The 21640-nt window shown below is 38.1% G+C and overlaps 1 long non-coding RNA gene across 3 annotated transcripts in view; it reads right to left on the reverse strand.

The window, feature by feature from the left end:
• Positions 1–238: 238 nt before the first annotated feature.
• Positions 239–21640, reverse strand: part of LOC134759559 (uncharacterized) — a 59572-nt gene continuing 38170 nt past the window's right edge. For 2 of the 3 annotated variants that reach the window (XR_010135907.1, XR_010135908.1), the window contains exon 5: positions 16545–17175. This is a non-coding gene — a long non-coding RNA (uncharacterized LOC134759559). Of the gene's footprint in view, positions 1558–16544; positions 17176–21640 lie in introns of those variants that run through there. The other variant, XR_010135909.1, reaches the window with a different exon arrangement.

Consider the following 21640-nt stretch of genomic DNA (forward strand, 5'->3'; position numbering starts at 1 on the left):
ATATTTGATAACTATTATTAAATGTATAAGATATATCTATTCATATGATTATTATGAAGTAATAATTTACATAAATTACATAAATTTACATAAAGCATATGTCAAGCACAGTGTTTCACACATAAAAAGCCTTTGATAAATGACAGCTATTAGTAGCCAACTATTCATCAAACTCCCAAATAAATGCATATCTAAGTTCTGACCCAACCTTCCATTGACAGAGACCTTGATCCTTCACTAGGTCATCCATTCCTTTATTGGATAAGTCTAATACTTACAAAAACAATTGTTGTGTCCAGTCAAAATCTGCATTCCAACTTTTGACTATTGGTATCATTTTTGTCTGTTAGAGCAACATAGAACACCTACTTTGACTTATACATGGCAACCCTTTAAACATTTCTAAACAGCTACCTCCTCTTCCTCAGAGACTTCTGTCTCTTGACCATCGTCTTCAGAAAGTTGAGCCTGGAAATGACCACATTGACCACATTAGTGTGGCCAAGGCAAAGTTTAGACTTGGCCACTTGGAAATTTAGTATTATGATTATCCCACCCTTATTCAGGGCACTGGAGCTGGAGCTTAAGTCATGTACTTGGAACATTTTGCTTTGCAAATATTACAGACAATTAGTTAGCTTGAGTTGAAAGGTAAAATATGAGGATCTATTAGGTTATTAGAATACAGTGATACTCAAGGAAGAGAAATGCAGCTGAGCCACAGGGACATGTAGACAGGAGTCTCCTTCCATCTCTCATGTCCACCCCTCTCTCCAAAGACTAGATTCCTCTGCCGCCCCAGTGGTGGGGGACATGGCTGCCTAGAAATCCAAAGCTTTACTTCTTAGGGTCCAGGCTTTCGAAGACAGTCCAGCTTACCATTCTTGGTTCCGGTTTTAAAATAAACAGAACAGATCCTTATTCTTAAGTTGAATATCAATTTCTGGACCTACCAACTGTGGCCAGGAACCAGGTCATGTTGTGACTTCAGTGCTTTTTTGCAACCATCTGGACAAGGAGAAGGGGCAACTTCTAGAAAAGGTGAACTGAGCACACAGGTCTGCAAGTGTTCACTACAGAATACATTGTTTTAGTTTTTAGTTTTTGACTAGCAGTTAATTGAACTTCAGTGTAATCTCATGTATTCTGTTCACGTTTGTCTCAGTATCTACCTGAACCTACGACATCATTTATAGCTAGTGAATTTTAGCACATCTTTGCAGCCTATTAAAATTTTGTGTCACAACTTCTCATCCAATATGCATTACTAATACCCTCTAATTGTCTGTCTGAAGTCTGGCTTTCACATCTTCATGAGTGGATGATAAAATGGAGATGATCACAGGCAGAACCTTATTGCAGTCCACCAGATACTTCTTTTAGGATTGACATGGATCCATTATTAAACACCTGGGGGATACAATCATTCAATCAGCCGTGATGGCTTAGAAATGAATCTTTCCAGAAGCGCATGGATCTAAGTGTCAGCAACACTGAGGTTAGAAAATTCATCAACTCCACATCCCATGGGCAGAACCTATTTGGGGAGTAGTGTTCCTGCAAGATCAAAAAAGAGGAATTCTTAGAGAGTGACCTGAAACACTATTTTTCCATTCAAACAGGAGGTAGTGCCTGAAATACTCTGTCTCATCGTGTAGATCATTATCCCAACAAATTATTTTTCTCGTGAAAACAGAGCTTATAGAGAAGTTTCCCAAAAGCACCAGTCTGACAGCAAGGCAAAGGCTCAAAAGACCCAAATGGAAGGAGTTGGGCAGGCAATCTCAGTACGATCTGCAGATGCTGGCCCCAGGATAGGCACTCATCTAAGTCATATTCACCCTGTGCCTTCAGATACCTTTAGGACTCAAAAGCATTCACACTTGGAACACTCTGATTTTCTTGAATATTTTCTCAATTGGCTTAGCGGGTACCATCTCATTTTCTAGGTACTTTTCAGTTTTTTAACTAGTGTGTCAAATTAAACCTCATTGTGTTACCAGTGGACTGAATGAACTACGCCATCCATAAACTGTTACGTTTCTAAAAAGTGCACAAATTTTGATGCTAACCAATCAGTTTATTCATTTATCTCGAGCATTTAATTTGTGTTGAGCATTGGGGATAACTCAATTCACAAAACAGTCTCTGACTTCTTGGAACTTAAAAAACCCTCTACTTCAGCCAAACAAGGCTGCTCACCGACCAATGAGCCTTCCAACACTTTCTTGATCTCCTCCATTCCCCCCAAACTCAGAGTTCTTTCCACATCCTGGTCTCCTATTTAATCCCATCTCATTTCTCAAAGAAGTTAAGACAGAATTACCATTTGACCCAGCAAAACCATTATTGGGTATATATCCAAAAGAAAACAAGCCTTTCTACCAAAAAGACACATGCACTCACATGTTCACTGCAGCATTTTCACAATAGCAAACACATGGAATCAACCCATCAGTGGTGGACTGGGTAAAGAAAATGTGGTACATATACACTATGGACTACTATGCAGCCATAAAAAGAATGAAATTATGTTCTTTGCAGCAACATGGATGTAGCTGGAGGCCATTATCCTAAGTGAATTAATGCAGAAACAGAAAACCAAGTACTGCACATTCTCACTCATAAATGGGAGCTAAACACTGGGTACCCATGGATATAAAGATGGCAACAATACAAACTGGGGACTCCTAGAGGAGGGAGAGAATAAGGGGGTCAAGGGTTGAAAAACTAACCATTGGGTACTATGCTCAGTACCTGGGTGATGGAATCATTTGTACCCCCAAACCTAAGCATCACACGAAATACCAAGGTAACAAACCTGTGCATGTATTCCCTGAATAGAAAATAAAAGTTGAGAAAAAAATTCATTCATTCATTTATTAATTAAATCTATCCCAAAGGGTACCTTCACCTCCACAAAGGCTCCCTGACCCACCCTGCAGTGATCGTTCTGCTGTCTGAGTTCTTGCAGCTGAATCGTTTATACCACACATAAGCAGCTAGCAGCTACATTTCAGAGAAAGAGATGAGCTCCAGAGTGAGACAGATACATGTTGAGATACTGCCTTGGCCACTTACTAGATTGTATGTTCACAGGTTATTTGGTATTCCTGAACCACATCTGCAAACTGAGGATGATAATGCCAATTTCATAGAAAAGTTGTGAGGAATAATTTATTCCACGTAGCATATAGCATATTCTGTTTTAGTCCATTCCTGCTGTCATAATGAAATACTTTACACTTGGAAATGTATAAATAATAGAAATTGATTTCTCACAGTTCTGGGGCTTGGGAAGTCCAAGACCAATGTGCCTGGTGAGGGTTCACTCTCTGTTTCCAAGATGGCACCATGTTGCTGCATCTTCTGGAAGGGACAAATGCTGTGTCCTCATATGGTGGAAGGAGTGAAGGGCCAGGCAGCTCTCCAAAGCCTTTTTTATAAGGACACTAATCTCATCTATGAGGGTGGAGCCCGCATTACTTAGTCACTTCCCAAAAGGCTTCACCTCCTAAAACTACCACAGGCCGGGCGCGGTGCCTCACACCTGTAATCCCCACACTTTGGGAGGCCGAGGCAGACAGATCACGAAGTCAGGAGTTCAATACCAGCCTGGACAACATAGTGAAACCCTGTCTCTACTAAAAACAAAAATTAGCCGGGCACGATGGTACATGCCTGTAGGTTGCAGTGAGCTGAGATCGCACCACTGCACTCCAGCTTGGGCAACAGAGTGACACTTCGTCTCAAAAAAAAAACAAAAACAAAAACAAAAACCTACCACAATGGAGTTTAAGTTTCAACATGAATTTTGGAGGGACACAAACCTTCAGACCACAGCATATTCTTCCATCCAAATGTCTAGTTTTCTAACAGCAGTGTAGTGAAAAGAGCATGGTGGCTCTTCACGGTTTTGCTTCCTTAGAAACATCACCCATGGTGAAACCTCATCTCTACTAAAAATACAAAAATTAGCCAGGCGTGGTGGCACATGCTTATAATCCCAGCTACTCAGGAGGTTGAGGCAGGAGAATCGCTTGAACCCAGGAGGTGGAGGTTGCAGTGAGCCAAGGTCATGCCATTGCAGTCTAGCCGGGGCAACAGAGCAACACTCCATCTCAAAAAAAAAAAGAAAAGAAGAAAAAAGAAAAGAAAACAAATATCACCCAATATCTGTGAGTCTCAGTTTTCCGAAAGGCAAAATGGAGATAATAACTAATTTTTACATCAAAACGTTGTTGTGAAGAGGAATTGAGTTAATGTACAGGGAAGTCCTTTATGAGCTATAAATCACAGAACACACGGCAGACTATCCATCTTCATGAATCCTATGTAGGTTTCCTCACTTTCAACTCGATTGGCCTCAATTGTTTCTCTCCTGCGCCTCTCCTTTTTCTAAAGGACTGTGCAGAAACAGTCAGCAATCCTGACCACTGAACACATCACACACACACACACACACACACACACACACACACATTTCCCTGTTCATATTCTGCTTTATAAACTTTCTTACGAAATATAACATTCATGCAAAAGGTGCACAAATCTTAATAAAGCTTGATGAATTTTTACAAAGTTTATAAACAGCCATTTAGATGAATGACAAAACATTACCAGCAACCCACCTCAATGACAGTACCCACCCAAAGTTAGCCATTACGTTGACTTCCATAAACAAAGACTGGTTTTGCCTACATTTTTGTGCTTAATATAAATATAATCATACAGTATAAAGTCATATGTGTCAGGCTTATTTAACTCAACATTAACATCTGAAAATTTACCCTTTGTTGCATGTAGCAATGATTCATTATTTTTTACTGCTCTATAGTATTTATTGTATAAATATGCCAAAGTTTATGTATTCATTTTTTGTTGATGAACACATGTTGTTCCAGTTTGGAACTATTTCAGATAATACAATGAACATTCTTGTATATTTTGGGTGCACTGTGCATGCATTTCTATTGGGTATATAGCCAGGAGTACAATTGCTGCCTCATAGCATACGTATATGGCTAGTAGAGTCTTCCAAACATTTTTTCAAAGTGGTTGTACCAATGTACACTCCTGCCGGCAATGAATGAGAGTTCACTTGTTCCATACCCTCACTGATATTTTGTATTATCCATCTTCTTTGTTTGGCTATTCCAATGAATGAGTAGTAGTGTCATATTGTGATTTCAGTCTACATTGCCTGATGATGAGATTAAACATGCTCTCACATTTATTGACCATTTGGATATCCTCTTTCATGAAGTGACTGTTTAAGTCATTTGCCTATTTTTATATTGCGTTATTTAATTTTTCTCAGTGATTTTCAGTTCTTTACATATTGTGGATATGAGTCTTTTTATATTTATTAACAATATACTCAATATTGTGTGGCTTATGTTTTCACTCTAATGGTGTCTTTTAATGAATAGGAAATTCCTAACTTTAATGTAGTCCAAGCGAACATTTTATGACTAGTGCATTTTATATCCGAATTAAGAAAATTTTGTCTACCTGAGATAACAAATATATCTTCTGTGGGTTTTTTTTTTTCCAAAAGCATTTATTTGTTTAACTTTTGCCTATAGATCTACAATCTGACTGGAATTGATTTGTGTAAGATAAAGATTCATTTTTCCCATGTAGATATCCAAATAACAACACCATTTGTTAAAAAGGTCATCCTTTCTACCCTATACAGCAGTGTCACTTTTGTAAAATATCAGATAACTATAGAGATGTGGACTCTCTGCTATGTTCCATTGGTCTTTTTATCTATTGTTATGCAAACTTCAATCTCTCTTAATTTCAACAGCTTTGTGATATGTCTCAATATCTGAGAGTGTAAGTCCTCAAAATAATTTTTCTTTTTATAAATAATCTCTTTGACTATGTTTTGCCCTTTGCATTCTTATGTGAATTTTAGAATCAGCTTGTCAATTTCTACACAAAACCTGCTGAGATTTTAATCAGGATTGTGTTTAATCTAAAGATCAGTTTGGAGACAATTTACATCCTGACCATTTTAATTCTAAACCACAAAAATGGGGGGGGAACCTCTCTATATTTAGGCTCCTAAAATTTCTCTTGGCAAAGTTTTATAGTTTTCAGCATAAAGGTCTTAAATGTCTATCATTAAATACATTTCTAGATTTGAAAGTTTTTATGCTAATGTAAATCCTATCTTTTTAATTTTAATTTTAATTTTATTTGCATTTTTGTTGCCAATATATAAAAATGCAATTGATTTCATACTTTGATCTTGGATCCAACAACCATGCCAAATTTACTTATAAATTCTAGTAGTTGTCTCTAGATTCTATTTTAGATTTTCTATGTACAATTATGTTGTCCATGAAGAGTGACAGTTTTATTTCACCCTTTTCCAAACTGTCTTCTTAAAATTTCTTTTTATAGCCTTATTGCCTTGGTTAAGATTTCCATTTTTCTTTTAATAGAAGTAGCAGGTATCCATATCATGCTCCTACGCATAGGAAGAAAGTTTTCAATAATTCAAATTGACTTCCTGGTTTGCTAAGAGTTTTTATCATGAATTAATATTATGTTTTATCAAACGTGTTTTTGTAATCATTAAGAAAATTTTATTTATCTCCACTTTTCTGCAAATATGGTGAACTATATTGATTGTTTATTCATAATAAATCATCATTAGCATTTCTGAAATAAACTTCATTTGATTGTGATACCTTCTCCATTTACATATCAAAGAATTATATTTGCTAATATATTATTTAGAATTTACATATATATAATTCATGCTACAAATTTGTCTGTAATTTACCTTTCTTACAATTTCCTTAAGTAATTTACCTATCAAGATTATGCTGGTCCCATAGAAAGTCTAGGAAGGCTACCGTCTTTTTTATATTCTGGAAGAGTATATAAAAAATGGATTTATCACTTGCTTTAATATTTGCTACAAATCACCAAAGAAACCATCCAGACCAGGAGTATACTTTGCACAGAGGCTTTAAATAAAACATTTAAATTCTTTAGTAGATATATAATATTCGAATTGCTTTTTCTTATTGTGTCCATTTTGGTAAGCTATGTTTTTCAAGGAATTTAATTCACTGAAATTGGCATAACATTATTTGTAATGTCTTTTTCTCTTTTAAATGTCTATAGCATCTATACTAATGTCTCTTTATTTATTACTGGAATTGGTAATTTGCTCTCTTTCTTACATCAGTCTTGTCATAGTTTTATCAATTTAATGTGTCTTTTTCCAGAAATTAGGTTTTTTTATTTATTGCATTAATACTTGTTTTCTACTTATCTTATTTCTGCTTTTATTTTTACTATTAACTTCCTACTACTTTCTTTGGACTAATTTGTTGTGTGTGGTGATATTTAAAATTATGTTTCGTTTTGAGGTGAAAACTTGAATTATTGATATGTAGTATTTAATTCTTTTCTAATATATACATTTGAGAATATAAATTTTCCTCTAGGCATTGCAGGAATTCTCCTAGTTTTTGCTAATCTGATGATATATTTATTTCACCATCCTATTTGAAAAATATTTTTATTATTATAGAACTCTAGGTTGGCAGTTATTTCCTTGAGCATCATTTATCTGTTTTCTACATGTTTTGATATGCCATGTCTCCACTATCATTTAGTTCAAAATATCTTCTAATTTTTATTGTGTTTCCTTCTTTGATTCATGAGTTATTTGTAATTTAATAGCTTACTTTTAAAGCAGTTGGTGATTTTCTGGTTAGCTTTTGTTACAGATTTCTAGCATAATTCTACTGTGCTCAAAGACCATATTCTGAATGATTTCACTCCGTTGAAATATATTTCAGCTTGCTTTATGACACAGCATGTGCTAAACTCTAGTAAACCTTCCATAAGCATCTAGAAAACACAATGCATTTTGTCATTGTGGGATGCAGTGTTCTATATCAGACATTTAGAATGTCCTTAACTTTTCTTTTTCTTTTTTTTTTGCTATTATAAGAAATTACACAATATACATCTTACTGTATATATAACTTTTTGTCCCTGTTGAATTATTTCATTTTCTTAAATTCTCAGGAGTGACATTACTAGGTCCAAGGGTTAAAAATGTCTTTTTGTCTTTTCCTGTTTATACAATATTGCTAACTAAAAGTATTGTATCTAATTAAAATGTCAGCCATGGTGCATGAAATCACCAAATTTCCCACAGTGTGGAGGGTTGTAATTGTTTTATTAATAGAGTGGATAGTAAATTGTAACTCGAAGTTAACAGTAATTTCCATGCCTTTGATAACTAGACAAGATAAACATTTTTCTAGGTATTCATTTGCTATTTCAGTTTTCTCTCATATAAATTGCCTATTCATCTGTTTAACAATCTACTGGGATGTTGATAATTTTGGAACAAGTTTGAATGAATAATTTCATAATATCAGCAATTTGCCTTTGGCTTACATATATGATGCAAACATTTTCCCAATCTATTATATTTTTAATTTTAGCTTTACTGTTTTTCACCATACAATCACGCTCAATTTGAGAAGATTGGAATCTCTTACTTTGTTGCCGGCTACTTAAAACTCTAACAATGTTTCATTCTTTTTCAACTGTATATTTATTTTCTTCTCCTAAATTTTTTGTTAATGTATGGTACAGAGCAGGACTGTCCAATAGGGATATAGTGTGAGCCACAAATGTGATTTAAATTTTTCTACTAGTTAATTCAAAAAGTAAAAAGAAACAGGTACAAATAATTTTAATGATATACTTTAACCCAGTATCCAAAAATACAGGCATACTTTGCTTTGCATGGTTCCAATATGCATAAATTCCAGTTACCACCACTTAATTAAATAACACTAATCTTCCAACAACATGGTTCAAATTTCAGTTACTGTGGTATATTAACTCTGGTATATTAACTGTACATTATGCTTACCTGTACTTTATTGCATACAGTTAATATACAGTTTTACTTTATTGCATAAAGTAAAAACTTTGCTGCTAGACTTTCAGTCCACAAATCACTACATAAACAACATGTGTGCATCAATAGCAATGACCAATCATGCCATTTCTTTTGAAGTCTATCAGCAATTGGTCACTATGCATCTGTTATTCAGTCCAGGCGCAGACAGTGAAGCATGCATGGAGTTGTGTTGATTCCTTGTCTCCCAGTGGTAAACTCACATGACATTTTACAGAAATGAATAATCTAAAGAGGGAATGGCCAACAAATACGGAAGTGCAGCAAAGAAACAAAAAGTGATATTGTTGGAAGTGAATGTAGGCGTGATTAGAAGATGGATCACTGTAGGGACTGTTGACACTACTGCTGTTCGAGAGTCTCAAGATATGCAGCCAGAGGAACTTAGTGAAGGCAAATGCATGGACATAAATGTGGAACATGACTGTCCCAAAAACGATACTGTCCCAGAAACGATGATGACCCAGAGGAAGGGACACCAGCAAAAAACTTACATTGGGTCAGGAGCTGTGGCTCATGCTTATAATCTCAGCACTTTGGGAAGCCGATGTAGGCAGATTGCTTGAGTCCAGGAGTTCAAGACCAGCCTAGGCAACATGGCAAAACCCCATCTCTACAAAAAATATAAAAATTATTTTGGCATGGTTGTGTGCACCTGTAGTCCCAGCTACTAGGGTGGCTGAGGTCAGGGAACAATCTTTTGAGCCAGGGAGTTTGAGGCTGCAGTGAGCCATGATTGAGCCACTGCACTCCAGCCTGGATGACAGAGTAAGGCCCTGTCTCAACAAAAAAACCCAAAAAATGAAACAAAACTTCTCATTGAAGAAACTCTCCGATTTCACAACATTGGGAAAGCAAGGAGAAAATGTTGGAAGCTGATCTTAGGAAGTAATATGACAATTTGGCAAAGCTTAGAAAAGATGCTCTCTCCATACTACAAGTTATAGGACAAGAAGAAGGCAAGCACTGTTCCAACTATTCACAAAGAAGAAAAGAAGTACTTTAATTCTCGATGTTTCCATTATTTGAGATTACTGTGTACTAAATAGGTTCATTTTACCACTTTTAAATTTCTGCATACATTTATGGCTGACAGTAAGAATGTTTAAAGTTTAGACAAAAATGTTTTAAAGTTTGCATAATAATCATAATTTTCACCCATTGTTAATTAAAATCACTTGCATCATTTCAGCTTGCAGGATCATTTTCATGGTTCTACACCAACAGGCAAAGCAAGGACTGCCTCTATTATCATTATAACACGTAACCAATATAAAAGTTTGGGGATATATTACATCCTTTTTTCACGTTAAGTCGTTGAAATGTGGTGTATACTTACAGAACATCTTAATTCAGACTAGCCACATTTCAAATGCTAACAGATGCATCATAGGCTACTGGCTGTGCTATTTGGAAACCCAAATCTAGAGTGTCTTTTCTCTTTAAATTAGAGATGAAAAGTGTTGGTGTTGGTGGGAATACAAGTATCTGCCTGGAAATTCTCTTGTCCAAAAAAAACAGTTTAATATAGGGAACAATACAGAGATGCACTTTATCCCTCTGTAGGTAGTAATGAAGGAACTGACATTACTTCAGCTCCCTCTGGAAAAGCGGCTGAGAAAATAAGCCTTAAATTGTTCTCATAAACTCATTGGAATTAGCCTTGTTGGAACAATAAGAGACAAGAAAGAAGAACTAGTCAGTCTTCCTATGAAAACACTGACTATTTCATCCACAATGGGAGCTGAAGCAGCTTGGCTTATCTGAGCTCCAGGGAGATTTTTCAGAGCTTTTGGGTTAACACGTCATCTCTGAAATATATCACACAAGTTCTCAGGGCCACTCAAGAGTAAGTAATCTACATGGAGTTTTGAAAATACTTTTGCCAGTTAGAGGAGTCAGCAAACTATTTATTTGATTTCCTCCTCAGTCTCCCATTCTGGGAATTCCCAATGGCCTAACAGGAATGGCAACAACACCTGCTTGCCTGTCAGTTTGCAGGCATCTTTCTTACCAATATTCCCCAAATGATTACCCTGCCTAAAATCCTAATGTCTCTAGATTTTTTTGGGTGAACAAGATTATAATGTTTCTACATTCTTGTCTCAGCTCTACCTGACAATTGGCCCATAAATATTTGTACACAGTTAAATCTTAAGTTAGATGTGTGTGTGTGTGTGTGCGCGCACGTGCACACGATCATGCTGCTATGCCTAAGAAATTCCTCATTCCTTAGGAAAAGAATATGGTGAAGTGTTAAAATCACAATCTTCAAAGGCAAACCAAATGAGCTCAAATTTCAGTACTATCACTTACTAGCTACATAATGTTGAACATGTGTTACTTAATCTTTTTGTGCCTCAGTTTCTTTATCTATAAAATGGGAATAATACCACCAACATTATATAGTTTATATGGGGATTAAATGAGATAATATATGTAAAATGCTTAGTCAATGTCTGTCACACTGTAAATGCTAAAATAGTAGCCATTCTTTATTATCTTTATTTTGCTATTATGTTATTATTACAACTTTTGCCTAAAAAGGGCCTCGCTTCTGGTACCTTTAGTCCTCTCTTTGAGTGGAACACATAACAAAGGAAAAAGAATCCAGCTTCAAAAGTGGCATTAAGGAGTAAAGGTTTTCTTGGACAAAAGGGATGCTGGCAAAAGGCTATACAGCATCCCAATAGTCTGCAAAACTTCTCAAAAGTCCTCTTCACAACAAATTTCCCAGTTGTCGCTCTCAGAACAAATCCCTCCTGCCTCTCCACAAAGCCCCATACCAGCATCTTCACTTACCTACTGTCTGCTCTTTGACTCCTGCCTTCCACATATTTTTATTTTTTATTTCACTTACTTTTTGGCTCATTGGTAGCTTCATATGTGTGATTCCTCAGGGATCTAGAACTAGAAATACCATTTGACCCAGCAATCCTATTACAGGGTGTATACCCAAAGGATTATAAATCATGCTGCTATAAAGACACATGCACACATATGTTTATTGTGGCACTATTCACAATAGCAAAGACTTGGAACCAACCCAAATGTCCAACAACGATAGACTGGATTAAGAAAATGTGGCACATATACACCATGGAATACTATGCAGCCATAAAAAATGATGAGTTCAGGTTCTTTGCAGGGACATGGATAAAGCTGGAAACCATCATTCTCAGCAAACTATCCCAAGGACAAAAAACCAAACACCGCATGTTCTCACTCATAGGTGGGAATTGAACGATAAGGACACATGGACACAGGAAGGGGAACATCACACACCAGGGCCTGTTGTGGGGTGGGGGGAGGGGGCAGGGATAGCATTTGGAGATATACCTAATGTTAAATGACGAGCTACTGAGTACAGCATACCAACATGGCACATGTATACATATGTAACTAACCTGCACGTTGTGCACATGTGCCCTAAAACTTAAAGTATAATTTAAAAAAAAAGAAAATTTTAAAGACATAAAAAGTAATTTACCTTTCTCCCATTTATATCCCCATTATCTAGATCCCCAGAAGTAACCACTGCAACCAGAGATATTCTATATACAGATAGCAGATAGAAACACACACACACACACACACACACACCATTTTACACCACTGCAATTTGCTTTTACATTTAATAAAACTTGGAGATTGTACCATATTAGTATCTATAGAGTTGCCTCCTTCTCCTTAACACACTGCATTGTTTTCCATTGGATAAATAAGGCATAATTTATTTATCTATTTCCACATTAATAGACATTTAAATTGTTTTACTACTTTGTTATCATAAAAATTGCTGCAATAAGTAACTGTTCATATATGATTTTATACATCTGTAAATTTCTAGAAATTTAATCATTGGATCAAAGGGAAGATGAATTTTTAATTTTTATAGATTTAGCCAAATTGTCCTCCATGTAGGTTATGCTGACTTAGCCCCCTGTTAGTAAGGTTAGAGAGTGTTAGCTTTCTTACACAGGTTAAGTTTTCTAACATTTTCCATGCCCTTTCTTATGCAGAGTATTCTCAGCCTCTTCAATTCTGTATCTCCAGCCATATATCCTAATGGAAGAATGTTTCTGTCTCTTCTACAGTTTCCCCCAGTTAAATAGCTGTAAATTAACTGAGACATCCAGGCTGTCTTCTGTTCCATAATCTCCAGCCCTCAACCCTTCTTTTCTTCCTCCATGATACTCCTGGGGCTTGCATTGTCTGGGGTCAGCTTGCCTGGGGCTGGGAAACATCAAATTGGCCTGCCTGAAAGCAAACAGCTAGGTTCAGGGTGAGACGTCCATCCCCCATCCAGAGTGTGAAGCACCTGCCAAGGGAGGCAGATGATGTCAATCAAATCCTTTTCCTTTGTGATTTTTCCAGATACCCTTGACTAAATCATGGCACATGTGTACATGAGAATACCATACACCCCCAAAAGTGAATAAATTACAACTCTATGCATCAACATAGATGGATCTCAGGAACATATGTCCAGCATAAAAGCAAGTCACAGAAAACACGTGCAATCAGAATACCATAACGCTGAGTTCTAAAATGAGCAGACTAAATTTTTACAAATACAGGTATGCATGGTAAAACTGCACAAATTGTAAAGAGAATGAAAAACACAAAATTCAGGATCATGGTATCCTGGGGGTAGGTGAAGAAGGTGGGCGGATGTGGTCAGGGAGGGTCACACGGAAGCCTCCCATGGTATGGTAATTTTCTATTGCATAAGTTGCATGGTGGGTTCCTAAGTGTCCATTTTATTATTCTTAATTATTTCTATGCTATTTATATTGTGTTATACATACCAACTATTTTATAATATGTTTTCATAAAAAGCTACAAAAGAAGTAGGAACTAGAAAGATGGTCATGATATATTAAGTAAGAAAAAAACAGATAAAATTGTGCATATGACATGATTCTGCTTTGGTTTAAAACACACACACACACACACACACACACACACACACACTCCATATTGATATTCACCAAATGATAATAACGGTTATCTAGGTTGTGGAATTATAATTTTTAAAAAACTTTTCTTATCTTTCTGACATATATTTCCCAATTTTTCAACAATGATTTTTTTTACTTCTGTAATGAGAAAATATGATTAAATATTTTTTTAAAAATCATGTGCTAAGTGCTACCACTAGGCAGTTACATACAGCTACCACTTACTGAACTTCCTCTGAGCCAGGTTCTCAGCCAGGGGCATTACATGTATTTTGTAATTGGAAGTATTATTTTTATTTCATAGAGGAGAAACCAGAAGGCCAGAGAGGTTAAATAACTCGCTCAAAATCAGATAGAGAATGGTTGAGCCAGGACTCAAATCCATCTGTCTTCCTATCAAGCATGTGCTCTTAACCAAGCTTCTGTGCAACATTCAATAGCCTACAGAAGTCCGAAGGAGCCATAGAGTGTCAAGAAGGGTTAAGGGTTTGCTTTACTTTTTAAGCTAATAAGCCAGACTGTTATTTTTCATGAATGTTGGCAGAAGTCACAAGACCCCTCGGTCAGAGGCAAAAGTCTTTAGTAGTCACAGCCCAGTAACAGCATGAACATGCTGTTGGTTTGTATCTGTTCCTCATGCCCCCAAGTCCCACAGGGACAACACAGTGGGGGTATAGATGAATGCATGCACCCAAGAAGGATTGTGTTGCAAGAAAGGAACACTGAACATAGGAGACTCACTGCCTTTATAGGAAGCAGATGCAAGCCTGCTCTTTGTGAGAGAGGTGACTTCATCCTGCAACATTGCTCCCTGCAAACACGATTCTGAGAAAGGTCTTAGGAAAGAGATGTATGGCCTTGAATTCTTGGCATATCCTGCAAAAATGTGCAGGCCCGTGGCAGACTGTGCTCCCAGCATATAGTCAGGATTCTTTGAGCTGCAAATTACAAAAACCCAGCTTAAACTTAATTAAACAAAAGGAGGAATGACAAAAAATGTATTGACCCATGAAACTCCTGTCTCTCTCTCTCTGACTCTCTCTCTCTCTGTGTGTGTTTCTCTCTCACTGTCTCTCTCTCTCTCTCTTCCTATCCTCTATGTGGTCTCCATTCATGGACAGGCACTCCCCTGTGATCATAAGAGAGCTGCCTGTAGCACCAACCCTAATGGAGCATAACAGGCCTTTTCTCACTCCTCAAATAGAAGTCCTAGAACCAAGTCTCAATGGCTATGTCTGGCCTGGATTGGGTCATATGTCCATCCTAAACCAGGCCTTGGGACCAGGGGATAAAGCACTCTAATCGCCCATCCATGGGTTACCTGCCCCCTTCTGGAACCAGGATTGGGATCAGTCCCACCCCAATCATGCAGACTGAGAGTGGGATTTTCTTCCCCACAGAATCAGAATACTGGTAACAGAAGATAAGGCAGTCAATGCTCAGCAGACACAACAAACACTATGCTGTGCCCAGAGAGAGATTATCTCTAAAACATCACATACAACAGACAGTGAGCTAGTTGGACTGACAAGATGAAATGCAATGGATTCCAGTAAGATTTGCAAAGTTCCATAAAGCTCAGTGGTAGTTCTGTGGCTGACTGCTGGCACTCCCAGTGACTTCTGACAATTGAGGCAGTTATCAGAAGCCTGGAGCAGCTTGACTGCACCAATTGCAGTGTGCATGGGGATTTGCCAATACAGAAAGACGGAAAAAAAGAAAAAGAACAAGGAAACCTTTCCTCCGAGCTAATCGGTATATAATTGATTTCAATGTCCTCCTTCAATCTGATGCATCTTTTTTTCTGAACTCACCTAAAATTAAGAACCAGAACCAGGAGCAATATTTCAATGTAGTCACACCCAAAGGAAAAATCCATTTGCAAGGAAATATCCGAAGTTCCCAGTGTTGCTGTTGTTAGCACACAATGTTTCAGATGAGAAGGGAGTGTATCTTCATAGTGGGTTGGGGATTCTGGGATATAAGTTGTAGAACCAAAAAGATTGCAGCACTCTCAATGTGTGGCCTGAGTCAGGGCTTTTCAGAAGAAAAACCAATTCTCCTTTGCAGCTGCCTCCACCACCACCCTTTTCTATTTTCAATGAAGTTGTCTTTAAATCTGTTGCAACTGTAACAATGACAGATGAGAGTTACCATTTTTCAGTAGCTCCACCTCACAGAAGGGGTGATGACTAAGAACGTCAGTCACAAGCACAGCCTATCCTAGCAAAATGCCCTCGATAAAGGGTGATTCAGTAGAGGCTGGGGCACAGCATCTATGAGTATGTGAGAGAAGGGCTTATAGGTACAGAGTGGCCGCCCCAAAAACACTTGTTGTTTTGAGCTAAATTCACTAAACAGCTCTGCTCTCTCATTTCTACCATGGAATGCTACTTCTCTTACTTCTATCAATCCACTGAGTAAAAATAGAAAATTGTCATTTCAGGAACTAAGCTTTGTAATTAAAGAGAATGTGTTGGCCAGAGGAAACCAATCCCAGACCTCACAGGCATTACTGCCTGTTCAGCATCCTGCGTCTCATCTCCTCTTCTCACTGCCTGAAGCCCAATTAACAGAATCCATGCATTTATGCCTAGCTCTCCGATCTTTATTATCGTGAATGCTCTTTCCAAAGAAATTCTCATCCTAGAGCAAGAGTTCCTGGAGGGCAAGGACTGGGTACTGGTTATCTCTTGCTGCATAATGAGTAACTCCAAAACACAGCAACGTAAAACAGAAACATTTATTTTCTCACAGATTCTGAGGGTCAGGAATCCTGGAGGCTTAGCTGGGTGCCTCTGGCTGAGTCTCTCCCAAGGCTGCAAAGTGTCAAACAGGACTACAGTCATCTCAAGATTCAACACTTGAAGAAACCAAGCTCCCCAGCAGGGCTATTGGTAGGAACTAGGTCTTCAGTTCTGGAGATATCAGTTCCTTTTCTCTGGATCTATTCTTCAGGCAGCTTGCAGTATGGCAGCTGGCTTCCCTCCGAACCAGCCAGAGATAGAATGAGCAAGAGGAAAGCTGCAGTCTAATTGTAATCTGATATTGGAGGTGACATCCCATCACTTTTGCCATATTCTGTTTGCCATATTCTGTTTGTTACATCACTAGAGCCGGCCCATATTCAAATGGAGAGCATTCACAGGGTCAAGAATACCAGGAGGTGCAGCTCATGAGGGCCTTCGAGGCTGCCTACTACCAACGACTTCTCATTCACACGCCTGTTCCTGGTACCTAATAGAGGAACAGGCAAATGGTAAGCTTGACGAAGACTTGTTGCACCATATTTAATCCAGTCCGAAAGACTCACCAAGTCACATCAACTAGAGTGGAACACATACGAGGAATAGACAAAGAACAGTGTGGTGGGTATGAATTTCATTCCACCAACTCAAGTGTGCAAGAAATACACAATTTTCTATAATGCCTTAGAATTGTTATTTGAGCCCTCTTCTTGCTAGGGTGACAAAAATGTAATCTCAGTCCATGGGAATTCAGTCCTTTGTCCAGGGTAGTTCCCCAATTCAAGAAAGAGTACTTAGTACCAGGCCATGGGGGGAAAAGGGGAGGGCATCTCCTAAGCCTCAGTTACAGGTGTTGGCTAAAATGTGCCTCACCCCATTTGCTCCTCTATCACCTGTCCACATGCTGAGACTCCTGTCCATGTGAACCTTTCAGGGCTGCACTTCTCTGTGCTATTTATGACCCATTGTGAAGTTTCTGGGCCAGAATAGGACATAAAAGTCTCAGCCAGGCTCTCCATGGCCCATTTGCTAGATGTCCTGCTCATACATCGCCCACCTAGCCTCTTGCAGCCTTCCGGGACTATGGCCAAGGATGATGGCTGCCAAACTTCTCTGTTCTCTAGCCGTCCAACTCCTCTGCAGTGACATGGGCTCCGAGGACCTGCCTTTGAAGCAGGTTGCACCATGGCCCTCTCAGTCCTGTTGACTTTTCTGCTCTTCTTGCTGCTTCTCTGTCTCTCTCTCTCTCTCCTCCTTACTCTGAGCCTGCCCTCAGCCCAGAGGACATTTCTGTAGTCCAAGAGCAGGAAAGTAGGGACAGAAGCTCTTCTGTGTTGACCCTGAACATTCCCCTCAGAGGCACTCCCACTTCCACCAGCTTCATGCTTTCCTATTACACCTCACCCCACCCAGGGCACCTCACTGCTCCCCATCATGGGCCAGGCTCCAGAAACAGGAAGCCAGTGGCTAGCAGGTTACCCCACCTTTTCAAGCTCCTCCCCAAGGCAATGAACACAGATGGGAATCTAGCCTGTAGAGGAAGGAGGGATAATAAAGAAGGAAGGGGGAATTATTAGAGGGGTTTTATTTAAATGGTGAAGCTTTCAATAAATACAATTTTTTCCAAAGGCAAATCATTTGCACCAAGCCAGAAGCCTAGAAAATGTTTAACACTAAAAAAGAAAGGACAACACAGGGGGTCAAAGAACACATACGAAGATGTAAGTCATGCTAGTTATATGGACAGGTGGGAAATGGGAAGGGAGGAAAAGAAGTGCTATGTTCATCTCTCTGGTGACTTCCTCGCCCTCTCTCCTTACTGTCTGGGTCTCACTTTACCTGGGCCCTGGCATGCTGCCTTGGCCCACTCCTGCCATCAGGAAGAAGCTGCTGGGCCCTGGGAGCTCCTGAGCCGTCTCTGCATGATTTGGGCACACAGCTGGGGAGGGGCATAGTCTCCACTCACTCCAGCAGGAAGGGAAGCCTGCGGCGGCCCATGCCTCACCTGAAAAACGTGGCCCTCTAGAAGGAGGTTGGGAATCTCAGGAGGTGGCGGGTGCATTATTTTTCGTGCAAAAATAGCATGCTAGTAATAAAATTTTTTAAAAACCCAAGACTTGAATTATTTAACTGCTTTACTGTCTTCAAGTTTCCCCTTAATTCTCACATTCAAAAGTTAGCTATTATTAATTCTATTTAACTGTAAAGAAATTGAGATCAGCAAGACAGGGATTTGGGACTTGAGTTAAGATATTCTCATTCTAGTATCAGTGACCTTTCCACTACAATATGGCAAAGTGGATGTTTCTAAGTAGAAGAGAATACAAATCTGAACGATTTTCTGGACTAGTATAAGCAATCAATTTACTTCATTCTTTTCTTCAATAGAGCGTCTTGACTGAGAGAAAAAAAAAGGACAATTTTTTACTTCTCCACTTTGTTCCAAATATAAAGAAAGGTGATGCCAGCAGGAAAGATTAGAATGTTCACTTGAGATTTCTGTTTGCTTGCTTGCTTTTTTCTTTTTAATAAAAACTGGTAATTGAAGGTGCCAAAGAAAAATCTTAGAGGTATTTCTGTGGCTGAATTTGTTCATCTGAGCATACTGCCAATTAACTCAATTGGCAGAGCATCCAGGGAGCAAAGTTCCCCAGGCCAGGTGAGGCAAAGTCAGCTTTAGACAACAGGGGAAGCAGCTTGGGATACAATTTCCTTCCCTCACAAGAAAGTCAACTCTTTAAAAGCACCAGGTTGATCATGAGCTACTTGGCATCTTTATTCAGTTTATGAAGGCCAGTCCTGCTCACGCCTCCCTGTTCCATGGCTGAGGCACTCTGGACAGAAAGATAGACCTGCTTTAGAAGAAGGATTTTCTTGCTAACTAGAGGTTCCCTAAGTGGGAGCTGATTTTTTTTTTTTGCAAACCGGACAACGACTCCATAAATATACCAAGTAGTGGCTGAAAACAGAATATTTACCATTTCTCCACATTTTGCTCTATAATTTCTGAAGTATATATAGACACTATTATGAATTAATAAAATACAAATTCACTTAAAAGCATTTTCTAGTTCATAACAGTTTTTGGTCTTATGTACTTAGGCAATAAAATGATGTTTTTAACAGAAAAGTAAAAGTTTTATCCTTTGAGAAGTCAGTAATAATGGTTTACATTATAAAAGAAACTTAACCCTCAGAAATGCTGGCAATCATTGATGCAAGTTACCCAGATGATCCATGCTCAAAACATCTTGGAAACAAAAAGATTAAAACTGATCTTGGAATACTCCCCAAGCTGATCTACAAATCAATGCATTCCTTGTCAAAATCCCAGCTGGCTTTTTTTTTTTTGCATAAACTGACAAAGTTATCCTAAAATTCATACAGAAATGCAAGGAATCCAAAATAGCCAAAACAATCTTGAAAAGGAAGAGCAAAGTTGGAGGACTCACACTTCCCAATTTCAAAACCTACTACAAAGTTTCAGTGATTAAGATTGTGTGGTACTGGCATAAGGATAGACATATAGATCAGTGGAATAGAACTGAGAATCCAGAAATAAATCTTCACATTTACAGTTGATTGATTTTCACGAAGGGTGTGAAGAATGGGGAAAGAATAGTCTTTTCAACAAATGGTACTGGGACAACTGTCTATTCACATGCAAGAGGATTTTTTGGACCCCTACCTCACACTATATATAAAAATGAACTCAAAATGGATAATAAACCTAAACATAAAAGCTAAAACTGTAAAACTCTTAGAAAAAAAACATAGGAGTACATCTTTGTGGCCTTGGATTAGGCAATGGTTTCTTAGATTGGTCATCAAAAGCACAAGCAACAAAAGAAAAAATAGGCAAATGGGACATCATCAAGGTTACAAAATGTTTTCACTTCCAAAAACACCATCAAAAAGGTGAAAAAACAACCCACAGAATGAGATGACATATTTGCATAATATATACTGTCTGATAGGAAACTAGAATTCAGGATATATAAAGAACACTTACAACTTAACCCAAAAAGCAAATAACCTAATTTTTAAATGGGCAAAGGATTTGATAGACATTTCTTCTGAGAAGATATTGTACAGATAGCTAATGAGCACTAGAAAAAGTAGTCAACATCATTAGCCTTGAGGGAAATGCAAATCAAAACCACAATGAAGGACCACCTTACACTCACTAGGACAACCAGAATCAAAAAGACAGACAATAACAAGTGTTAGCAAGAATGTCGAGAAATGGAAACCTTCATAAGTTGCTGGTAGGATTGCAAAACAGCACAGCTGCTTTGGAAAGCAGTTTGCCAGTCCTTCAAAATGTTAAATGCAGTTATCCTATGACCCAGAAATTTCATGCCTAGGTCTGTACCCAAGCAAAAGCACATATCCTCACAAAACTCATACACAAATATTCATAATATCATTAACTATAATAGTCAAAAAGTGGAAATAACTGAAACATCATCAACTGAGGAACAGATAAACCAAATATGGTATATACACATAATGGAATGTTATTAGGCAATAAAAAGAAATGAAGCACTGATGCATGCTAAAATATTAAAGAACCTTTAAAACAGTATTGAAAGTGAAAGAAGCCAGTCACAAAAGGCCACATTTTGCATTACTCCATTTTTATGCAATGTCAGGAATAGACAAATTCATAAAGATAGAGAATAGATTAGTGGTTATCAAGGGCTGGGGCTAACTGCTAATGGATATGAGATGTCTCCTGGGGTGATGAAAATGTTCTGAAATTTGGTAGTGGTAATGGCTGCATAATTCTGTAAATATACCAAAAATTACTAAGTTGTGCAGAGGTGAGCATTTTCTGTGAAGGATCAGTTAGTAGATATTTTAGGCTTTTGGGCCCATATGATCTTGTTAGACCTACTCTGCCATTGTAGAACAAAAGCAGCCATAGACGATATGTAAATGAGTGTGCATGG

Source organism: Pongo abelii, chromosome 11 (genome assembly GCF_028885655.2).
Source record: "Pongo abelii isolate AG06213 chromosome 11, NHGRI_mPonAbe1-v2.0_pri, whole genome shotgun sequence".
NCBI lineage: Eukaryota > Metazoa > Chordata > Mammalia > Primates > Hominidae > Pongo > Pongo abelii.